Genomic DNA, 24337 nt, shown 5'->3' with positions numbered 1-24337 from the left:
AAGATATGTTATTGTACAGTTTCTCTTTCTAAAGCTGAATAAGGAGATCTAGATTCCAGCTTGAATGTCAACTGGTTCTGCTTATATATCAGTTCATTCAGTACAGGTTGAGTATCCCTAATCCAGACATCTGAAATCTGGAATGCTCCAAAATCCGGAAACCACCACGGTGTGCACCCGCAGCACCGATGCGTTGTGGCTTGGTTTTCAGTACATTTACAGCTACCTGTAGTTATCGTAAATTCAATGCTTATTCATTTTTATACTTTGAATAAAACCTAAATTTAAAAAAAAATACAGTGTACAGTAACCTTTTGTGTTTAGACTTGGATCCCATGCCCAAGATATCTCATTACAAATATGCAAATAGCTTTGTTTCTATTGTAGGTAAGTTACTTGATAAGAGAAGCCCACAAGAGCCAGCATGGTGTAATGGTTAGAGTGCTGGACTAGGACTGGGGAGACCCAAGTTCAAATCCCCATTCAGCCATGATACTAGCTGGGTGACTCTGGGCCAGTCACTTCTCTCTCAGCCTAGCCTACTTCACAGGGTTGTTGTGAGGAGAAACTTAAGTATGTAGTACACTGCTCTGGGCTCCTTGGAGGAAGAGGGGGATATAAAATGTAATAATAATAATAATTTTGTCAAGTGTCCATTGTCTGGCTCCTAAATTTTTGGGCTGGTGCCTAGATCCAAAGTAAATTTGTCAAGGCCAGCACTAGAGCAACCAAGGCAGTTTCAGTTCCAAAACTGGGTGGGAACCCAGACTGAGAAGTATCTAGAAAATCAGTATCATTCAGGAAAGCCTTTTAGATCTGGGTCACCACTACCTGCATTTGAATACATTGCCCAGGAACAGTGAATTAGAAAGTTTATTTTATGGAGTATGTTCAGACATTGATCAGATCAATCTATAATTGAAGAAACTTTTTTAGTAAGAGATTAAACCATTCAAGTTACCATATATTTGAGGAAAAGTACATATATATTTATTTATGACCCAAGGTCAGCTTACAAATCAACTAGAAATGGTGGAATAAAAGGAAACCTACAAGAGGTTAACGGTTGCTAGAAAATCACATCAATCACATACAGTACCAATCAAAGACTTAACTAGCAATTGCTAACAATAAAATATAAATATAAACTACAAATTCAGGAAGAACATATGCATGAAATAAAAAAACTGATGCAACCACATAGCATTAGAACAAAACTTCGCCACCTTATATGTAATAGATGTAGATTGATCTTCCAGAAGATAAGAAACACAAACTAAATAAGTTTCAAAATAAGTTTTTAAAATAACAGTGGGTAGAAATGGTGAAAAGAATAGTCAGATAGTAGCATGGAGGCACAATAGGTAACAATAGGTAACAGGTCCCCACTTAAACAAATGAAAGTGGTTTCTCTATGGCTCTTGGCAAGAGACAACCAGAGCCCTGCCAGATGGCACTTTTACTATGGAAGGGCAGGTGTGCATTCACATATCGTCAAGATTTACGTCAAGTTCTTGTCAGTTATTGGGGAGCACTCCATATACAATTTGGGTTTTTCTTTGCACATTGGAGCTTAGCTCGATTTATGTCTGGGGTTAAAAAAATCCACTTTGGGGGTCGGGTTTTTTGAGAAAATTAGAAATATCCGACATTCGAAATATGCCCCGTAACTCACAGTATTCCACCCCTCTTAATCCCATGGTATAGCCTGCTGTCTGGAAAAGCGATGACTGAATTAGCTGGCAAATAAGCTGGTCACTAATTTACCTTGTAAACCACAAGATTTGCCCAAACTAATTAAGTTTACCTCATTACCAGTAAACAAATCACACAGAGACAGCTTCCAAAATATCATTGCCTAAAAGCTCGTCCATTAATTGACTCATTTCTTCCATGCTTAAGGCTGCTTGGAATTTTAACTGCATCTATACTTCTGCCTTTATATACCCAACTGGACTCCAGCTTTCAGTCTCTCTTTGATCTGCATCCTGGCCTTTAAGTTCAGTGACCCTGGCACCTTGGTGGGCACTAAAAGAAAAGCAATTTCTGGGTGAGAAAGAGAAATATACTTTTTACTAGTTTTGCTGGTCAGAGATCAAAATAAAGTTTGATGATGATTATTATACTTTTTACTAAGTTCTCCATTTTAAGCAAGAATACAATGTGCCCAGTATATCTCTCCTGAAATGTCTGCGCCAGTCAATATCTGGTTGTATTGCAAACCCTCATAGAGAAGACCCATCGGAGGCCTTGTAGATTAAGTAAGTTTTGAGCAAGGTTCTTACAGTCACACTAGTTAAGGGAACTTTGGAGACTTCTGTTCAAGAATCTGTACGCATAACAGACCTACAGAATGATGCGGGATCTGAAGCAGGCATGTGGTAAAGTAACATTTTTATTGCAGCAAGAGAAGTTTAATATAGAATGTCTGCAATACCATTCTGGCTTATTGAGCAGAGAATCTGTGGGATCATTCATGCCATCTGCACTCAGCAGGGACGGGCTGCTGAGAAAAGTTAGCAAATAAAAACAATAAAGAAAGTAAATGAAAATAATATGCAGAGTGGTAAAAATAGGGAAGCCAGAACTCTAAACCAGTTGGATTTTAGTTACCTCCATTGGATCTTTCTACAGAGAAATGTTTCGTTACAATGGTTATATTTAATGAAATGCGAATATAAGAATCTGGTCCAGGTGGGGAAAATGCTCTTTACCTGACTAAGACTCCAATTCACAAACTACTTTATCAGGACTAGTCATATTATCTTCAGTAGGATTTCCCCATGCACACTGAACTGGATTTTAAAATAGATGTTTGATTTTCAAAGGTAACAGATTGAGAACTGTCAGAGCACTGGAAACCCTGGAAGAAACTGTTGAACTCTTTGAATCTGGAATGTTAGCAAGACTTTGTACTTTAAAATAATATCTGATGTTTTGGGATGATTTTCATCCCTGTTAACTTGGCAAAGAGGCACCTTTTAACATGGTGATTCTCTTTATTTAGCAGGGGAAGAGTAACTGGTCCTATCCACCCCCAGCACAGTATCCCTCCAGTGACTGTTGCTGGTGTCTATCATATGTTTCTTTTTAGATTGTGAGCCCTTTGGAGACAGGGATCCATTTTATTATATAATATAATTATATAATAATAGGATGTGTTCCAACAAGGATTCCCACTCCGCAGCCACCATGGCCTGGGGGTTGTAGTCCGACAACATTTGGGGACCCAAGATTCGGAATTCCTGCACTAACCAGCGGTTTGGTTCTTCATTAAGGCAATTTGCCTTGTTTTTTACTGTTAGAGGTTGTTGATTTTTACCCACAATAGATAAAACAGCAGAGCACTAAGGAATGAGCACACACTCCAGTTACAGAGTAGGTAGCAGAGGATGGTTCGGATCTTGCAGCTATTTAGAGAAAACACATGGAGATCCTTGTATGACTAAACACTAAATATTTATTGGTTAAATACACTTAGATAGGAAAGACCTATCTCTAATCTAAAGGACTACATAGTGGATAGGTAAGGAGAGAGAGAGATATGTTTCCATCTGCTCTCTAGGAGGAAAGGAAGGATTGTGACGCAGCACAGGAAGTGCTGCAGAGTCAGTTCAGGGGTCATAGAGTAGGGACAGATAGGGAGACCCTGACTCACTGTCTCTACTCCCAATGCCCCTAGTGGTCATTAGGACAGTTGGTACAAAAGGTCGATGCACTCTGGAAGTTCATCTCCAACATTTGCTTCCTGATTGCTGTCTGAAATCTTATAGAAATACTGTTTTAAATGTAAAAACAACACTATCATCTGGTCAATAGTAGTAAATATCAGAGATTTAAAGCCAATAGTTTTCCACCCCAAAAGTCTGCCAGAACATGTAGGTCTTTATTTTTAAATGTCTGCAAGACTTAGGGAGGCCTCACTTGGGAGGGAGTGCTACAACTATTCCATGATGGAAAGGTCATGATCAAGAAGGCCCTGGTTCTTGCATGGCCAGATCTCATTCCAGCTATATGGAATGTGAATGACTGCCTTGCCTGAAGATCTTAACAGGCACAGGTGGTCACAAGGTTACAAATCAGTGGTGGTTGGTGCAGGTGCCGCCGGGAGTGGGGGCGGCAATGGGAGACACCTTTAAGTGTACATTAGTAGGTGCATACCTTAAGTGGCGCAGCGGGGAAATGCTTGACTAACAAGCAGAAGGTTGCCAGTTCGAATCCCCGCTGCTACCATATCGGGCAGCTGCAATATAGGAAGATGCTGAAAGGCATCATCTCATACTGCACGGGAGGAGGCAATGGTAAGCCCCTTCTGTAGTCTACCAAAGAAAGCCACAGGGCTCTGTGGGTGTCAGGAGTTGAAATCAACTTGACGACACACTTTACCTTACCTTTACCTCCTGAACCACCATACCCGACAGCTCTGCACAGCAGCAGCGCACTGCCCAGCACCCACTGCAGCGGTGGATCAGCTGGCCTCCGCACACGAGTGGAGGCCATTTGCTGGCCACACAAATGGCTTCCGCCGGGTGAGTGGTGGACCCAATCTTCCACTGCAGTGGAGTGCTGGGCAGCACACCACTGCTGGGGAGAACTTCCAGGTGTGGTAGTTCAGGAGATAAGCATCTACTAATCTACACTTAAAGGTCCCTCCCACCACAACCCTGGCAGCGCCTGCACCAGCCGCCACTTACAAATAGCATAATATTTACCATTGCCTCCTCCCTCACAGTATGAGATAATGCCTTTCAGCATCTTTCTATATCACTGCTGCCTGACATAGGTGTTTCCCAAAGCCTGGGGTAAATACCAACAGGGATTCGAACCGGCAACCTCTGGCTTGATAATCAAGTCATTTCCCCGCTGCACCATTAAGTGACTTAGTCACTACCACAGATGGCTTTAAAAATGGAATAGACAGATTAAAGGAGGAGAGGTCTATCACTGGCTAGAAATCATTATTATAGCTATGTGAAATCTCCAAAGACACTTTATCTCTGAGTACTAGTTGCAGGGAGGGAAAGACTATTGTTTCATGTCATTCTTGTGGGATCCCCAGAAGACGTGGTTGGTCATTGTGGACTACAGAATGTTGATGAATGTTGCGGATTACAGAATGTTGACTTGATGGTTCAGCAGGACTCTTCCTATGTTCTTATGGGCAAGATCATAACTTATGCCCATGACGTAACCCCCTAAGAGTACAATCCTACCATCACTTACGCATGGCTCTCATTAACTTCAATGTGTCTCTTGCATGAGTAACTGCACATATTCTAGCCTTTTAAAAATTAAAAGCCTCTCCCTCTTCTGATGTTTAAAACCCTGCTGTTAATTTCCAGCACAGTGCAAACAATTCTGGCTCCTTGTATTCAAAGACTTCATACTACCTAGTTAATGTTCCAACTTAATAAAAAGAGGTTATACATGCTTTAAAAATCTTTCTTTTTATTTAGTTAAACCAGGCAGGGGGGAGGGATCTCATGTACTGTAATGAAAGCACTGCTTAAGCACTAAGTGAACAAAGAACAATGATCACTACTTTGCCGTACTAATGGAGGTTCAAAAAGTTCTGGACTCCTGTTCATTAGGAGTTTGAGAAGGTTGTTTTGTATTTCAGAAAGAGAATAGATGGAGGGTTTGAACCCAAAAACACATGCTTTAAAATATATATATATATATATGATGAAAACGTATGGGCTTTGTTGTTGCAAACGCAACAACCAAGAAGCTGTTTCCCCTTAGCGAAGCTTCTAAAAAGTATCTTCCGTATAATTATTAAATGAAAACACTCACTTACCCAGTACTCAGCCTTTAAAACCTGAATAAGAGACATTCACTCTGAGAGAGGTACTTACCATGTTTCCATGGATACCAGATGATGCCAATCAGGTCCATGTTTTTATCTGAAAGTGGTACCCTGCAGAGAAATAGAGTTTGGTGAGTAGCTGTTTATGTGCAGGAAGTAAATAGGGAGCTTGTTTATTGGACAAAATGTCTATGACCCAAACTTCCCCCCAACACTCCACATTCTCTCTCCACCCCGCCTCTCTTTTAATACAATAACACAGGGCATGACTTCAAATAGTTTTTACAATTACCTGCCAAATCACTGAATATCAGGACTTGGTTATTCAGACAAAAGCTGAATTGCCAGGTACTTTACCCCTGATATGACCTTGCAAATATATTGACAAGATTTGCCATAGGTACATGAATCAAAACTACTAGCATTAAAGAAAACTGCCAGCTTTCTTTTCCATTTCCAGTACACTTCTACTCCTAAGGAAGGCAGGGGGGTGAATTGAAAGAGTGGGCAGAGGAAATATAAATGTGTTTACCTTAACTAATTAAGAAAAAGTATTCCAAATTGAGTACTTCAGAAATTTAACATATTTTCCTAAACATTAGCAAGAATGCAAAATCTGTCTGGTTCCTACATTTTCAGAGCCTCCGCGACATGAATGTGTAATTCTGACATGCAGTCTCTCAAAATGACATACTTTCTAATTTGGGGAGTAAGATTATTGCATCCTCTTTGAAAAGTTTTAGGTCTCTAATTTTTCTTTGGATAAAAGTAAGAGTGAAAAGGAAAGCAATCCACTTTAAATACTTAACACAGTTTAATAACCTGAACTATGTGTACCGTTTCCATTTTTAAAAAGTTTCCTTCCAACCGCAATTAAAAAGTACAAAAAGTTGTCTTGTTCTAAAATTATTTCTGGAAATATGATTTTAACATCACTGTAAAGGAGGACTCCCCCCGCCCCCCTCACTTTTGGCCATCTGAAAGTCATTTAATTTTGTTTCCTCTACAGGAGTGATTTTTGGATAAAGCTACTGATTTGATATTTTCCAATTGAACTTACAGCATGCTTTGTGGAGAGAGTAATTCTGTGTTCCTTTGCCAGAGCTGACAAAGATCTGGTTGTCAGTGATACCTTTTACAGCTAAATTTACTCTAGAGTGACAGGAGCAGGTGGGCTCAGGCCTGCCAGACACTTGTGCATGGAAATCACGCATCTTACAGGTCAACAGCAAAGGGGAAAAAGCTCCTGCCTTCGTAGCAGAGGGTGAGTGAGGCAAACAGAACCCAAACTGGGGGGTTTCTCTTCAAAGCCAGCTGGTCTGGCTTTATTCTACAGGAATTTTTTACCTGTCACTGTAATCAACGAAGCCCTCAGCAGGTGCTGACGGGTACATCTTCCTGGAGAAGAAGGGCACTGGTAAGTTTTAATAAATAAAATAGTTGTTTAAATACGTATGTGTATGTGTGTGTGTGTGTGTGCGTGTGCATTTTATATATGAATTTGAACAGCTAATTCCATTACAAAGCTATGTCTGAGGCCAAGAACCACAGGTAAGTTTTCAAACCCTTCAAGTTTTAAAGAAGATGGGTTTGTGAACACATCTCTTTCTAGTACCATAATTTATTTGACAAAGTAAACTTTCTTAAGTGAGATTCAATGTTTTATGTTTGTGATGCTTTTTTAAAAAGTCCCACACACTGAGAGCATATATGGTGAACATGCAGAAGAATTTCACAGAAAAGACAGCCACCAGATTTTTCCTCCCCTCAGTATAACTTCCCTTTTTATTCTGAAGTCAGAAATGAAAAAGATAGATTGCATTTTGCTTGTCACATTTTACCTATATTGCTATTTCTGGCTGCCCTCTAAATGCTTCAGAAAGTCCCTTTTCAATACCATGTTGGGGCTAACTTTTCAATGAAGGAAGACTGAATACAGAAATCTTTTTAACTTTAAATGTTTCAATTACTGATCAAAAGGCAACCAGAGGAAAATGCTGCTGATTTCACCAGGGTAAGAAGCTGGATTGTGAAACAAAAGCTATGTGGGAATTGTGTCTTGTGCACAATATTTTCACTTTAGTGGGAACTTGTGTGCTGAAAAGAAGAACATTTTTCAGGACAATCTTATTTTAATTACTGTGAAGACATGGAGGAAAAAAGATCAAATACGAAGACATATTTGGGGAGGAGGAGAATTTTTAATGCCGAATTTCTATCTTCACAAGTTCGTGCTTTTAACTATGCTTCACAACAGTGCTTACACATTGTCAAACAAATTGAAAGCATTTCTGTAAACAAGTAATCAAGTGGGTTTTTTTTTTAAAGCCAGAGGCAAAGTCTATATACAAAGTGAACATATGAAACTGCTTTTAACAGATTCCATACTGACAAACTGCTTGGCACGCAAGTTTAAAAAGCACAAAACAACAGATAGATAAATTATGACATTAATTCTGCACTAGAATTGGAAAACATGGAAAATAAGAATGTTTTTTTTTTTAATGCAGCAGAGGATTTAAGTCAGTTTTGTTCAATGACTTTAAAGAGGGTTTTAAAAAAAAATGTTTATGAGTAGCATGGAACATAAAATCCATGAGGTACTGATCTCAAGAAGAATGAACTGGGTTCTTAACATCCCAGCCCTAACACATTTTCTTAGAAGTAAATCCAGTTGATTTCCATGGATCTTATTTTCTGCAGGAAACTTGTGCTTAAGATCATAACAGCCTTCATTCGTCTGTCTGTCCTGTCTGTCTGATTCATTTTAAAAGGCATGAAGCACACAGAACAGCTGATTTCTCTTAATATCTTTCTTAAAACCATGCAGCTGCCCAAGCAGAATGCCACAGACAGACATTTGCAAGAACAGTTTTCAGTTCATACACTGTCACTGAAGGCCACTTATTTCATACAATAGTTGTTAAATAAAAAAGGTTTTCTGTTTTAAAAAAGAAAGGTTTTTCTTTTTTTTTCTTTAAAAAAGGTTTTAAAAATGTTTTCTGTAACTCAGTGACTTAGCTGTTCAAAGAAACTGAAGCCCTGGAGTATTTCTAATATGACTCTAAATCTACATACCTCTAAATATATAGATTGACGAGCATAAGTATGTAACATACCATATTGCGCTTTATCTGCTTTTTAAGCTGTAATCTTGAAAATTCCACTATGAAATCCACTATACCCATTGTTCTGAATGTTAAAGAATTCAAAAAAGTTTTTTTTAAAGAATAAAAAAAATATGTATATACTAATAGAAGATATCAATAGCAAGTACAGTGGCAAAAAAAAATTAGCCTTACAGCTGTTTTTCCAATAAGACAAACTGCTTTCTTTTTCTGGAACCCAGGCGCTGGAATCTCTGTTAATATGACACATTTAATTAAAACTGAGTAAATAGAATGTTTAACCTGAGTTCCTTCTGCATTTGAAAAATTAACCTCCTTTGTTACACCTGAGGTAGCAAGTACTTTACTTTTTCTAGTAATACATAGGCATAAATTTGCCAATCAGGTATAAAATGTACAACAATCATTTGTCTTTATGTTTATTGATCACCAGATTGCTTTAAGCATTACTACCATATTAAACAAATATCTAAAACTGTAACTGAATAACAAAGGATTGGCATATTAATATTAAAAGGCCCTTTCTCGCTTCACTGAAATAAAATATAATGTTTCTAGTGAATAGGACACGTATTAATCATTGCCTTCTTCATAAGTAAAGTTTTAATATCAATATTCATTTGATATTGGTCCATTCCGGCCCCTTCCTCAAGCTCCTGCTCAGGAATAAATTAAATAGATTTAAATTATTGTCATTAATATCTATCAATCTACGTGAGATCATAGAATCTAAAATTTGGAAATTGCCCTTTCAGTCCAGCACCATTCCAAAGGCTGTCTGGCCAGTACTCTCCAGATACATGTCCAACATTTTCATGAAAACCAGCAAGGAAGGACATTTCAGAATCTTCCAGAACCCTCTTTGGTAGGTTATCCCATTAAAAAAAAAAACCACCCTGCAAATACTGTGCTAGTGCAGATATTACACTTTATTCAGGCAGCTTGTTCCTTGCTGTATGGTATTCTTATGTGTGCTGTATCTTAAATCATATTTCTATAACCTATGGCTGATGCTTTGTATCCTATACTTGAAGGATATAGGGCCCTGGAAAGTCCTCTTGGGAAAGCCTTTTTTTAGATACTTTATGTGAGTTCCTTCATTTTATTGGGATTTCCAGTAGAGAATTTCCCAGCAGACTATGACCAACTTAACAGTTGCTCTCCCTCACTTTGACCCTTTTAAATATTGGGGGGAAATGTCCATATGTTCCCCCTTTACAATCTTTTATCTCAGCTAAATGTACTCTGTTTTTTTGACTTTTCTGATTTGAATTCCCTTGTAAAGAAAGGAATTATTTCTCTTTCTTTCTTTCTTTCTTTCTTTCTTTTTCTTTCTTTCTTTCTTTCTCTCTCTCTCTCCTTCCTTCCTTCCTTCCTTCCTTCGTCTTGCTTGCCTTCCTTCCTTCTTTCCTTCCCCTCTAACATTGGAGCAACAATCTAGTTCCATTTCCTACAGTACTGGAAGATATCATTTCCTACAGTACTTGAAGGTATCAGCATTAGGAATCCAAGAGTTTGTGAATATAAAAATGGTCCCTAACCGCAACCCTTTGGCGAAGTTAGACATGCAGTGTATATATGCATGCTATTCTTCAACAAAGGTTGTGCCAAATGTAAGCCAGGGAAGGATCTCATACTTTCATAGTAAATTGTGTCATTCTTTCCTTTACATGACTGCAAAAATAAAATAGCTTTACTGAATTATAATTTATAAAACTGCTGAGAGTCATGCACAGATGCTCTCACTTGCCTATTTTCTTTACATATATTTTTGTCAAAATATCAATGGTACACCAGCAGGACAAATTTGCAAACTATTTCCTCTTTCTAGTGGAAAAAAGAGGTGCATAACTAGTAAACTTGGAATTTAAACCCACAAAAATCTTACATAGATTTACTCAGAGTAAGACCAATTGTAATCAGTGTAATTATTTTGAGGTTTGCCTCTTAGTAAATGCATGTAAACTTGCAGCCCCAGTGCTTCTTCTCCCATTTAATTTAGAACAAGTAAAAAAAAAAAAAAGACCCAACAAACTCATCTATTCACAAGATATATTACCAGAATTGGTCATTATAAGACCATTAAATGGAGGGTCTAGCAAACTACCCATATCAGATGAAACTGTTACTCACCTGGACCTGTGGGTGAATAAGATAACCGCAAGGCTGAGTTAGCAAATAAGATTACTGATCACATGAACCAATCAATACTCTTTCTTCAGGCAAACCGTTTTGCACATGGAAATCAGATAATGTAAAGGAGCATGTGAATAGAACTACCAGTGATTCTGTATACATCTCCAGAATTGATAGATCTTTCTTAGCCATGTTTGAATGACAATACCTCACTAATCTCTTGAAATGAATTAAGGGAGTTCCCAAGCTATTTGACCCCCCTCCTAAATATATCTTCATACAACCACCTTTGGTTAGTTTCTCACTTTCAGTAATCATCAAATATCAGAGTTGGTGAAAAGTGGAGTTATTTAAAATAAAATAAAATAAAATAAAATAAAATAAAATAGTACAAATTGATTCTACTCCAAGCAGATTTTAATAAAAATTATTATTTATAAAACTGCTTAGAAGAACAGTTCAACAGAAAATATCACACTGATTGTGATGATTGTGAATCATATCCACAGCATGTTTTGATTTGTTGGGTTTTAGGATTAAACAAATTATTTACATAGGCACCAGTATAGAGGTGCCTTGTGGTCAATTTCTGTCTATAAAAAAGTAATATTTACCTGGGATATGGAAATTGCTCCCACAGATTTCCCATCTTGTATTTCACTCATGGCCATAGAGTCCAATTCCATGCCAGATGCAGCAGCACAGAGAGTACATACAAAATATCTACATATTCAGCCTTCTCAAGACATTAGAAAGTTGTCTAGGAACTTAGGCATATAACTGAAAGCCGAACATCACATAAAACACTACCAAGGATACAAATGCAATTTGGCAAACTGGGGCAATTCTCTGTTTAGAATTCAACTGTCATTTCAGTATGTAATTTTGGAGTGTATTGCTCCCGAGTTAGCTCCGCTATCTTCCCTCCCCAATATAGGCTATGTAGAACAGAGATTGCAATACTGTAGCGTGTTACGGCCTCTTATTGTTGCTCAAATAACAGCATGAATTAAAGGTAGAATACCAGCAGTGGGGTGACACTCACATTCACTGTAGTCTATGACAAATCTCCCATTTATTTTGTGGATCACATCCACAGCATTTTCTGATTTTTGTTCGTTTTTATGATGAAACAAATTATTTACAAAGGAAAGCATACATAGGTGGGTTGTGGTTGCTTTCTGTCTATTTATAAAAAGTAATATTTACTTGGGCAACTGAGACTGCTATTTTTTTTTACCCACTATCTATCTAATAAAACTATTTAATAGCATATGCACTTTATTCTGTGAATAACTGCTATTTACTAATTTGGCTGGCTTCCCACACTACTGAAAGATGATTGACAGATTAGAAAATATAATGGATTTATTGAAGATCGCTTATAGTAAAAAATAAAACTTCCAAGAGGAAGTTAAATGAGCAGCTCTGACAATCCATATGAATAGACAAAACTAGCTCAAATACAAATAAATAAAATAACATTTTAAAATATATTCATGATCTCAAGAATTAATAAGATTCCCATCTTAAGCATTTATTTGTTAAAATCTGGTTTCCAGGATGAAATATCATGCTTACATTGATGTATTGTGAGACTGTTGTTGTTTTGTGGGGAATGTAAAGACAGGAATTCAGGTTGGACTTGCATTTGGCCTCCAGTTGTGCTCCTGAAGTATGATTCTATTCCTGGCTGCCATGAGAATGCAAGATTGCTCTATCCTGCTTGGCAGAAAAGCCTCCCCCGCTCTGCTTCCCTTGCTTTTACATTTGATTGACACACATTCTCAGTCCTTTCACAACTTCTACAGTCCACAGAATACTACACAGCACTTTTTCATACATTGTTACATCTACCATCCTAGACTACATAACACACCAAAATATACAGCTTGACTGCTTTTCTATTGCTCACACACGCGACCCTTTCCAATGCTTGCTCTCATTGCTAAGGGTCTGCGTTGTACACTGATCTTGATGGTGTCATGTGCTCAGTTGATAACTTAGTTGTTTTGTTATTTCATATGTATTACTTACTTCAGTTTTACTTATTAACAATATATATCTTGCCTTTTTAAAGCCCTTGTAGATTGCTATGCAATACAGTAGTGATGAGACCTTTTGCTTTGCAGTTTATACTGCCTATATCTTTGGCAGTTACATTCTAGGCTAAATTAATCATTTAGATAAATACACTGTAGAATAGGGGCACAACTTCAGTGTGGTTTGGCTGTAATGTGATTATTTGAGAGTGCATTTATTTATTTGCTTATTTAACACATTTATATACCGCCCTATATAAAATCTCAGTGGGGTTTACAATCCAAACAGCAGCTAAAATCTAAAGATCATATAAAACAGATAAAAATTACTGTAAATAAAACTTCAAAACATCATAAACCAAAAGCATGACGAAATAGGTGTGTTTTCAAAAGTCATTTAAAAATAACCAGAGATGGGGAGATTCTAACTTCATTTGGGGGCAACTCTAAAGAAGCCCTGGTTTGGGGTCACCAACAAGCGAGCCCCAACCGGACCTTCCCCGATGACCATAATCGGCAGCGGGGTTCATGAAGATGCTCTTTGTATCATGGGTGGGCACTTCATTTTGTATAGTGGGTGAGGCCTATACTTTTTTCCTGTGCCATGCTCCTCTCAAATTCCACTCTCTGAACATGTCAGCAGAGCACTTAATTGCATGATAAAGGAAGAGTAACCCATACTCTCAATTAAATACTGAAAGGCTACAAGCAAGAGAAGCAGAATGTCCTAACATCACAGAGTGTGGCTTGGCCTAGAATCAGCACCGAGTCCATGTGGGTCCTCAGCCAAGTGCTGTTGTGGGGCCCCGCTTAGCAGTGCGGGGGGGGGGGCTACTTTGGTGGCTGTTATCTTTATTTTCCAAGAATGTAACATGCTTCTCCTTGCTGCTGCATCTAATGACAAAAGGCAGCAACAAGTGCAATGCATTGTTTGTAAACAAAGATGGCACCTGGCAGCAGCTGCCATAGAGTTCTCCAGGCTGCTGCATCCACTTTTTGATTGTAGCAGAGGCTTGGTAGCACTGGTAGTAACAGCCTAGATCATCAACAGTACCCACCATCTTTGTGTTAGATGCAGCAATGGGAATGAGCACATTATATAACAGGTAAACAAAGTTGGTGGTGACTGCCACAAAGTGTTCAGGCTTACTACTAAAGTAAGCCTTTCAAGGGTTTTGCAGAGGCTCATTTTGGTGGTAGTATCACCAGCAGCAGCTCAAAACACTTCTCAACAGCTGCAATGGTAGCCACCATCTTTTTTCAACAGGGCCTCAAAGTTGGTTGTAGGTCCTCTTTGATGGCCCTGGCCCTTCAATTTCCCAGTTGGCTGGCCCTTGACACCAGCACTGGGTAGGGCACAGCTGAGGATCTGAAATTCTACTCCTCTCCACACTACCCCAGGCTTAAAAAAAAAAAAGAGGGGGTTCCTGGAGAAGGCCTTAACATGGATCTATTCATATTCCAAACCATGTACTCATGCTTCATTTGTAAAGTTTGGGTTTTGCTACAGTGGATCAAAGTGTGCTGCCAGCTGACAGGGTCAGGAAGTAATTTTTGTCTGATCAACGGATTGGCATCTGCAGTCATCTCCCCGCCCCCACTCCACATGAGAATTCTTATGCTCTTTTATCTCTGGGAATGTTGTCACAGCTTGTGTGTTGGCATCAGGAAAGGACTTGGGCCTAGGAGAGGTAAGCAGTTCAGGCATATCAGGTCACCATGAGGTTTAAGGGCACTGGGGTCTACAAACTGGCCCTGCTGCAACTGGAAATAGCTACATCTCCAGGACAATGAATAGAGACAGCAGGAGTGACCTGATAATCCTCTCTCTTTGGCCATTTGTCTTCCCATGCTTAGCCAGCTGGGAAGGAGTTACTCAATGACCTGAGGCTGAATGCTATAATGTTGGGGTCCCTGTCCTCCTAATGCAAAAATACAAGCTGGAAGGTCAATAAAGTTACTGTCTCTTTTCACCCCGGCTCAGCATTACCTGTCTCTGCTCTCCACTGTGGGGAACAAGTAAAAATAGATTACAGAGATCCTGAACAGGCACAGTTCATTCCCCTCCACCATCCCCGCCCCGCCGCCCCACCATTACCACCTTTATTACTGTGTAGTCCTCACACTCCAGGGATTAGAGGGAACCACTTCCGGATTAAAAGGTAATGTTTCCAGACATCATCAAATAGGTATCTATTTTTCTAGAAATCAGGTGCATTTGTATCTGAATGACTACTATCCATAAGCTTGTGTGAGGAAAGACAGAATAATGTGGCATTGGTCACAGAGGTGTGCGTTCAGCATAAGACACCCCCCCAGTAGAATTATTTTAAATTAACATATTAAATAATACATTGATCTGGAAACATGAAAGCAGCCTTCCCTCCACCATTTTTCTGACCACAAGTGAGCAGCATATATATTTCTGGCTACCATGGAATATAAAAAGTAACCACAACACGTTTTCTTGAAATGAGCTGGTTTTAGCCATTTAAACTTGATACTCTATTTTTATATCTATACACATACATACACAGACACACACAGACAATCAAGTCTTTGTCATTTGCTTTGAATCTCGTGTTCTTTCTGCTGTTTCTAAAATGGTGCCCATGCGTGGAAATCCTGCACAGCATGCTACAAAAGACATAGTTCTTCTTTTGGCACAAGTTGTATCTGGAGATCACATTTATTTGTTAATAATTATTATTTTTCTCCTGTCTGTCCCTTTCTCAGTGCACATCTTACAGTGAAGGAATAAACAGTAAAGCAATATACAATAAATTAAGATATATAATTTATATAAACCCCTGCTAATGGGGCAAAGAGGCTCCTTTAACCGTGGTGATTCTCTTTATTTAGCAGGGGGAGAGTAATTGGCCCTATCCACCCCTAGCACAGTACTTCCAGTGACTGTTGCTGGTGTCTATCTGATGTTTCTTTTTAGAATGTGAGCCCTTTGGGGCAGAGGCGTAACTAGGGAAATCGGCACCCGGGGCAAGCACTGAAATGGCGCCCCCCCGCCCCCCCCCCATACTACATTATACTTAGGTTTTTCCTCACAAGCGCCCGCCGCCGCTGCCAAGCCAGGCCACTGACTGGCCGCCGGGCGCCAGCAAAGCAATGCAGGGGGGGCGCAGGCGGCGCGGAAGGGACCGCTCGTGGGGAAGGGGGCACCGACGCGCTCCCTTGACTGCTGCAGCACTGCTGCACTGAGCAGGAAACATTTGTATTAACAAAAAAAAATTTTTTTAAAAATTTTAAAATTTGGTCATGGCAGCGCCCCCCACATGACCAGAAAAGATGGCGCCCGGGGCACGTGCCCCCCCTGCCCCCCTATAGTTACTCCTCTGCTTTGGGGACAGGGATCCATCTTATTTGTTTATTTCTCCGTGTAAACTGCCCTGAGCTATTTTTGGAAGGGTGGTATAGAAATCTTATATATATATATCTTATGACATAAATGCAGCAGATAGAATACAATGAACAGACCCATAGTTAAGAGGAAAAGACCACAAACAGCTGTGCAAAGCCCTAACTGCATTTACAGTAGATTAAAAGCCTGTTGAAACAGGAAGGTCTTTATTTGGCATTGATAGACCCATATAGGAGGGTGGGGTGAGGTCCTTCCCCTGGACTCAAAGGCTTTAACATTTCAAACCAGCACTTTGAATTGGGCATTCTTTGTTATGTCATCCTGCCAAGAGACATGTGACAGCTAAGGTTCATTTTGCTCTCTTTTGAATTAGTTCTTGTCTGAACACTGTTGCTCACAATGACTTATGTGGCCTGCAGACCCAAGTTATGATAAAAGCTGAGAATAGCCATCTGTCAGGTAACAGACCTTCTTGACTGTTCGGATCTCTGGAGACATACCTGCATGTGTGAAACTGCCCTAATCCAGATGGACAGAAGAGAGTTTGGTAAAAGAGCAGGAGCATTTCCAGACTGCAGGCTTTACCACAGGTTTACTGCACGTTCAAATCCCGCCCCCGCAACTGACCAAAAAAAAAGGATTATTTTTTTTAACCCCGGACATAATTCGGGCTACACAATGAAAAACCCGAATCGTACAATGAAAAATCTGGATTTTGTCTGGAGTGCTTCCCTAATAGCTTGCAGTGACTTCAGAATATACCTGACCAATATGTGAATGCACACTCTCCATTCTGGAGGAGAAGCAAGCTAAAAGTCCTGTCTGGAAATGCTTCTGCCACTTGCAAATAGAAGGCAGGGGAGAGTTATTGATGGCCAAAGCAACCCATAACTGTTCTGGAAAGGCTCTGCTAAAAAAGGGAGTGAGGCTGCAGTTCATTGGTAGAGCATCTCTTCAGCATGCAGAATCCAGATTCAATCCCTGGCATCTCCGTGGTAGAAGAACTCTGTCTGCAATCCTGGAAACAGAATGACTAGCCTTCTGTTAGTCAGGGTGGACAGTAATACGGAGTAATGGTCTGGCTTGGTCTCTTGCTGTGCTCCACAACTCAGTTAAGGTGACACACTTTTATTTACACGGTTAAGTTCCATTGAAACAAAGTAATGGTGTGAATGGAGCTGTAAGTCAGCTTCCCATGTTCCTAAGCAAATGAGATGAGAGAGTTTTTCAAGGAGAAGATTGATTCGGGGCGGGGGTGGCGGTCAGTGAAATTGTACCCCCCCCCTCCGAAAAAATAAGCTTTTCAACACTCCGGTGCTTGCTAAAGGAGAAGCTTGAGACCCGGCATCGTTTCACTACTAACCTAAACCTTGGGAACGATACTTCCCAACTTACTGGGCTATAAAATAGCTCTGAAATCGCGATACTCCTGAAACACTGAGATGAGAATTTGTCAGAAGACTTTTGAAGGTTTTTTAATCCCCTTCGCAAGGGGGCACATCACGTAACGTAACCTAGTCAGAGGAGCTGCTAGAACCAGTATCCGGCTGAATCCACTCACAGCAGCCAGACAATCTGTTTCTCCAGCGTGCGTGTGTGCTTTTATATCCCCAAATCCTGCTCATTTCGTCGGCCTTAAGAGCAGCAGCTGGTCTGGGAGCTGAAAAGAGGAGAGATCTCTGAGCTATGCCGTGAAGTACAAGGAATAACAGGCAGTAGAGCCAAATTGCTTCTCAGGGTGAAATGTAAAGGGGCGATGGGGGCTGGCGAGATCAATACCGGTCCTTCCTAGACACGTGTTTTCCAAACGTGCATCTTCTTTCGGAGGTCTTTTCCATTTTTCTGTGTGACTCCATTAAAGGACGATCGGAAGGGGGGGGGGGGAAGGGGGGAGGAAGAACACACACCCTTGGCCCAACCCAAGCGCTAACCACGGGAACGGAGAAGAGCTCCGCAAGAAAACTAATATAACCGCCCCCACTAGACCTAGTTTCCTGTGCTCCTTGCCAGCCGCGTGGCTTGGGCCACACCAAATTAGGATGAAAGAGGGGGGTGGAGGCGGAGCTGAGGTCTGGCTGATGGACCGACACACAATGCCGGATGAGGTTAAGGCGTCCGGGAGCTTTGCAGCATGCAAGTAGTAGCCACCTCCTTCGGCTCTTTTTTCTGATTTACATCAGAGCAGATAAGCCGGTGGTATTTGTTGCCCTCAAGAGAGAGGGCATCGGCTTAAAAGGAAGGGCTTCAGCGTACCCGATGTGTGGATCTCAGCTTCGCCCTGCTTCTATTGTCTGGCTTTGCGGTTTTCTTGTAGGCGGGCCGAGGGTGCAGTCTGGAATGGAAGGGTGACCGAAGTGCAGAAGTTGCTTTAAGATTTCTTTGAAGCAGGGCAGCTGCTGGGTACCTTTAAAAAAAAAAAAATCATGGCAACACAGCATCTGTGAAATATCTGCACAGTTAAAGTGCACAGACACTTTAAAGGGACTGAAACTCCCTATGTTGCATTTTGAATAAAGCCATTCTAAATTTGAAATCATGAAAAATCTGAAAAGATTTGGCATTGAGTTGAACAGCTTGTGGATTACTGGAAACAGCATGATAAAACACAGGGTTGCCACTGTTCTCTCCTAGCAGGGTTCCTGTGCCTTACACAACTGCTGTGTGTCCTTAACGTGACATTAGAAATTGACCTCACATAGCTTTTCACAACCAGGAATTTAATTTTCCCTTTATAACACTACTCTTCCTTGAAGGATCCCAGAGTGGTGTACATAGTTATGTTTATCCTCACAACAATCCTGTGAGGTAGGTTAGGCTGAGAGATAAATGACTGGCCCAGAATCATCCAATGAATTGGTTGGATTTGAACCTGGTTCTCCCCAGTCCTAGTCCAATGCTCTTAACCTGGATATTATGGATTCTTCCATACATAGGAGAAAACATCACCTGTTGAATTCCTGCCTGTAACACTACTATTAGCAGCATGGGAAATTCTGCCAAGAAGAAGCTGGCCATCTTAATAGCGCATGAACGTTTACTTAAACCCACTCTAATTATGCCTGTGCTCTAATTCTGCAGCCTACATCACAAAGAATCCTTCCCCTCTCTTCCAGGGCATGTGCTCCCCTATATCCTCAATACCCACAAATGCAGCACTCTGCCTCCCCCCAGTGCACACACACATGTGCCATTCTTCCTTCAATCCTGAAGGATACACACACACACACACACACACACACACACACACACACGTGTTTTGTGCTTTCATTTCCAATACAGATGCCATTCCCCCTCCCCTGCACCGTGCCAGACTCAGGGCTTTTTACCTCAAGTACATATATTCCTAAATGTGCAGAGATACTCCCTTCTGAAAATAAATATACTATGTATATCCTCCTTGTACCTACCTCAAAGATACACCCTAACTAGTCCTTTCTCTCTGTGTTCCTCCTTCATACCTCAAATGTGAGAAGCAGAAATTATTGCTGCTTCCCACAACATATCCCAGACTTTTTAAAAGAATATGCAGTGTTGTCTCTATTTTTCCCAGTATACCTGGAGTGTAAACAATAGGGAAGACATGGGGTTCTGAGATACATCCTGCTCCTATACTGGGTTTGAGAGATATGATCCTCTCTTTGATACTTTCCTCTGAATCTTCTCCCTGGGTAGTTTGCTGGTCAATGACTGAATAAACGTATAACTTAATCTTCTCCCTGGCTCACCACCTTACTTATGTCCAATTTTTTGCATGACGATGACTGAAGACCAGAACTTAACCCCTCTTGGTTTTTGCAGGATGTGCTGAGATAGAAGCTTCATGTGCCAGAGCATAAGCTCAGTCACCATGTGAAAGTATCTATGTCCCACAGAGTGGGTTGGTGCATACTCTTTGTACAGCTGCATCAGAATGTAGGAGGAATTTGTTAATTTGCAAATCTTTCATGTGGCCTCCCATGTGGAGGCTGTGAAGCAAAACATAGAGCAAGGAAACTGAAACTCTGATTTTCAATAATAATAATAATAATAATAATAATAATAATAATAATAATAATAATAAGAAGAAGAAGAAGAAGGTAGCAGGGATGATACACTGGAATATCTGCAAAAAATACAAGCTACCTGTAGCCAAAGATTGGTGGGACCATAAAATTGAAAAAGTTGTAGAAAATGAAGATGCAAAAATATTATGGGACTTCCGACTACAAACAGACCAACATCTGCCACACAATACACCAGATATAACTGTAGCTGAGAAGAAAGAAAAACAAATCAAAATAATCGACATAGCAATACCAGGGGATAGCAGAACAGAAGAAAAAGAAATTTTAAAAAATAACAAAATACAAAGATCTACAAATTGAAATTAAAAGGCTGTGGCAGAAGAAGACCAAAATAAGCCCAGTAGTAATTGGTGCCCTAGGTGCAATTCCAAAACAACTTGAAGAGCACCTCAACACCATAGGGGCCACAGCCAATCACCATCGGCCAATTACAAAAAGCGATGATATCTATAACAGCAACAACATTGATAATAAAATTCAGCCATCCCAAGTCCTTGGGAAGGACTCGATGTCTGGAGAAAACAAACCAGTCAATAACACCTGTATGACTGTGTAAACAACAACAACAATAATAATAATAAATAATAGGTTGAAGGTTGCAATCCATTCTTAGGCATACCTATCTATGACTAACCCATGGAACATATTGGGGCTTCCAGGTGAACATACAGGATTGCACTGCATGAATCACTGTCATAGACTCAATCAAACAACGTTCTTATGTAAATTGGCTATCAACATTTTAGAAAACATTGCATGGATGCTTACAGGAGTACTGTGAACAACCTACCAATATATTGTGTGACTTCTTTAAAACACACCTTCACTTCAATTAAAAGAGGTTGCCTAGTACTTATTTGTGTTTATCTATCTACTGTTTTGTTCTCCCCATTTCCCCTAGCAGTGAGAAGTTCCAGGGAGACCTTTTTATAGGGCTGCTTCCTTGTGAGGAGAATACTAGTGAGGTATGCTGCCTTTTGTACTAGTGAAGTATGGTGCTTTTGTTAACAAATGTACAGGTTGAGCAGATGGAAAGCAAGCAAACACATCTACAGCAGCAAGCAACACCATGGATCTTTCTAGGATCTTAGAACCTTTGCTTGCCTGCCATGAGCCACTTAGCAACTTTCCCCAGCAAGTTCAAGCATTAAACTGGGTTTTATCTTCTGCTTATATTCGTATTGTCAAAGCTGTCTCAGTCCATACCTAGACAAATGTGTGATGCAAACTCCATCAACTATGCATGGCCATTGGTTATCAAACACCATTTAACAGGATCCTACCTCCACCATCAAGTGAAGCATAAAGAGAGACAGAGAGAGAAAGTGTCATTCTGTGTAATGGACAAAATCTCTCGTATTCGGGCCAACTTAGATTCAAACTCCACAATTCTTACAGAGTCTGATGCCGAGGTGTCCAGCAGCTCCTCTTATGCGATGACCCTGGGTCAGTTTCAGTTAGTGACTCCTGATGATGTGGACAAGTTGCCTGGAATGGAGTGGCCTAGCACCTGCCCTCTTGATCCTTGCCCAACATGGCTTATACTATCTGATAGGGAGGCTGTTGTAGAGGGCCTGGTAGAGATTATAAATGGTTCTCTGAGGGAAGGCAAGATGCCTCTTTGTCTTAAGGAGGCAATCAGGCCACTTCTGAAGAAGCCTGCCTTGGATCCCTCAGAGTTAAGCAATTACAGGTCTGTCTCCAATCTTCCATGGCTGGGCAAGGTGATTGAGAAGGTGGTGGCTTCCCAGCTCCAGGTGGTCTTGGAGGCAACTGATTATCTAGAGCCATTTCAAACTGGCTTTTGGGCTGGCTATGGGGTGGAGACTGCCTTGGTTGGCCTGAAGGATGATCTCCAGTTGGGAATTGACAGAGGGAGTGTGACTCTGTTGGTTAGAGTCACACTCAGGAGAGCTGGTCTTTTGGTAGCAAGCATGAATTGTCCCCTTAGCTAAGCAGGGTCAGCCCTGGTTTCATATGAATGGGAAACTACAAGTGTGAGCACTGTAAGATATTCCCTTCAGGGGATGGACCCGCTCTGGGAAGAGCAGAAGGTTTCAAGTTCCCTCCCTGGCATCTCCAAGATAGGGCTGAGAGAGATTCCTGCCTGCAACCTTGGAGAAGCCACTGCCAGTCTGTGAAGACAATACTGAGCTAGATAGACCAATGGTCTGAATCAGTATATGGCAGCTTCCTATGTGCCTATGTGTCCTCTTGGATCTCTCAGCAGCTTTCAATAATATTGACCATAGTATCCTTCTGAAACGTGTGAGGGGGTTGGGTGTGGGAGGCACTGCTTTGCAGTGGTTCCACTCATGGGCAGATTCTAGATGGTGTCTCTTGGAGAATGTTGTTCTTCCAAATCTGAACTTTCATATGGTGTCCCTCAAGGCTCCATATAGTTTCCGATGCTGCTTAACATCTACATGAAACCGCAGGGAGAGGTCATCAGGAGATTTGTTGCAGGGTGTTATCAGTATGCTAATGACACCCAAATCTACTTCTCCATGTCAACATCATTGGGAGAAGGCATAACCTCCCTAAATGCCTGCCTGAAGGCAGTAATGGGCTGGATGAGGGATAACAAACCGAGGCTGGGTCAGAACACAGAAGATGATTTTGATCTGCCTGTTCTGGATGGGGTCACACCTCCCTGGAAGGAACAAGTATATAGTCTGTGGGTTCTTCTGGATCTGAACTTCTCCCTGATGTCCCAAGTTGAGGCAGTGGCCAGAGGTGCTTTTTATCAGTGGCTGATACACCAGCTGTATCCATTTCTTGAGATGAACAACCTCAAAACGGTGGTACATATGCTGGTAACCTCTAGGCTGGATTACGCAATGCGCTCTATGTGGGGATGCCTTTGTACATAGTCTGGAAACTGCAGTTGGTCCAGAATGCAGCAGCCAGGTTGGTCTCTGGGTCATCTAGGAGAGACCATATCACTCCTGTGTTGAAAGAACTACACTGGCTGCCGATACATTTACAGGCAAAATACAAGGTGCTGGTCATTACCTATAAAGCCCTAAACAGCTTAGGCCCTGGGTATTTAAGAGAACATCTTCTTCACCATGAGCCCCACCACATGTTAAGATCATCTCAAGCAGTTCTTCTGTGGTTGCCACCAACTTGTTTGGCAACTACTTAGGAATGGGCCTTCTCCGTTGCTGCCCCTGGACTTTGGAATGCGCTCCCTGTTGAAATAAAAGCCTCCCCATCTCTGGCAACTTTTTAAAGGGCACGGAAGATACATGTATTCATCTAGGCTTTTAATTAGATTAATGGTTTTAATTTTTAGTGTTGGTTTTAAATGATTTTAATGTTTTAAATGATTTTAATTGTAAACCGCCCAGGGATGCAAGTTTTGGGTGGTATAGAAATATTGCAAATACATACATACATACATACATACATACATACATACATACATACATAAGCAAGCAGATTTACAACAATATATAATCAAGTGAAGCTATTCCTGTAAAGGCTAGGATTTTGGAGACTCTCCAAACTCTGGTAGCACTAAATGACCTCCATGTCTGTGTCTCAAAAGTTAGGAACTGGAAACATTTTCAATCACAGTTAACCCATACAAAGATAAACATGAGTAAACGGTGTCCCAAACAAAGCAAATGGAAGTTCTGCAGTGGGGAATTGGTGTGTGTGTGGGGGTGTCTTTCTCCATGAGAATTTCCTGTGCATCTTGTTTATCAGCTTAGCACATAACTGGAAATGTGGGAAGCAGTGCTTAGAAAAGAGGGTACAAAGTTGCCTGAAGACAT

The 24337-nt window shown here is 40.7% G+C and overlaps 1 protein-coding gene and 1 long non-coding RNA gene across 11 annotated transcripts in view; one reads left to right on the top strand and one right to left on the bottom strand.

Moving 5' to 3' along the window:
• Positions 1-1041: 1041 nt before the first annotated feature.
• LOC128344088 (uncharacterized) lies at positions 1042-18865 on the bottom strand. The gene is made up of 3 exons (XR_008315666.1): positions 18745-18865; positions 5859-5920; positions 1042-2028 (listed from the first exon to the last, which is right to left on the bottom strand). It is a non-coding gene; the product is annotated as an uncharacterized LOC128344088 (long non-coding RNA).
• Positions 7044-24337, top strand: part of MEF2C (myocyte enhancer factor 2C) — a 256797-nt gene continuing 239503 nt past the window's right edge. For 2 of the 10 annotated variants that reach the window (XM_053293571.1, XM_053293568.1), the window contains exon 1: positions 7045-7226. The gene's annotated coding sequence lies outside the window, so the exon portion shown is untranslated. Of the gene's footprint in view, positions 7227-24337 lie in introns of all 10 variants that reach the window. The other 8 variants (XM_053293555.1, XM_053293548.1, XM_053293567.1 and 5 more) reach the window with 6 other exon arrangements.

This window comes from Hemicordylus capensis, chromosome 2 (assembly GCF_027244095.1).
Source record: "Hemicordylus capensis ecotype Gifberg chromosome 2, rHemCap1.1.pri, whole genome shotgun sequence".
In the NCBI taxonomy this organism is placed as follows: Eukaryota; Metazoa; Chordata; class Lepidosauria; order Squamata; family Cordylidae; genus Hemicordylus; species Hemicordylus capensis.
Note: the sequence above shows the minus strand (reverse complement) of the source record. Positions and strands in the feature narration are given on the sequence as shown.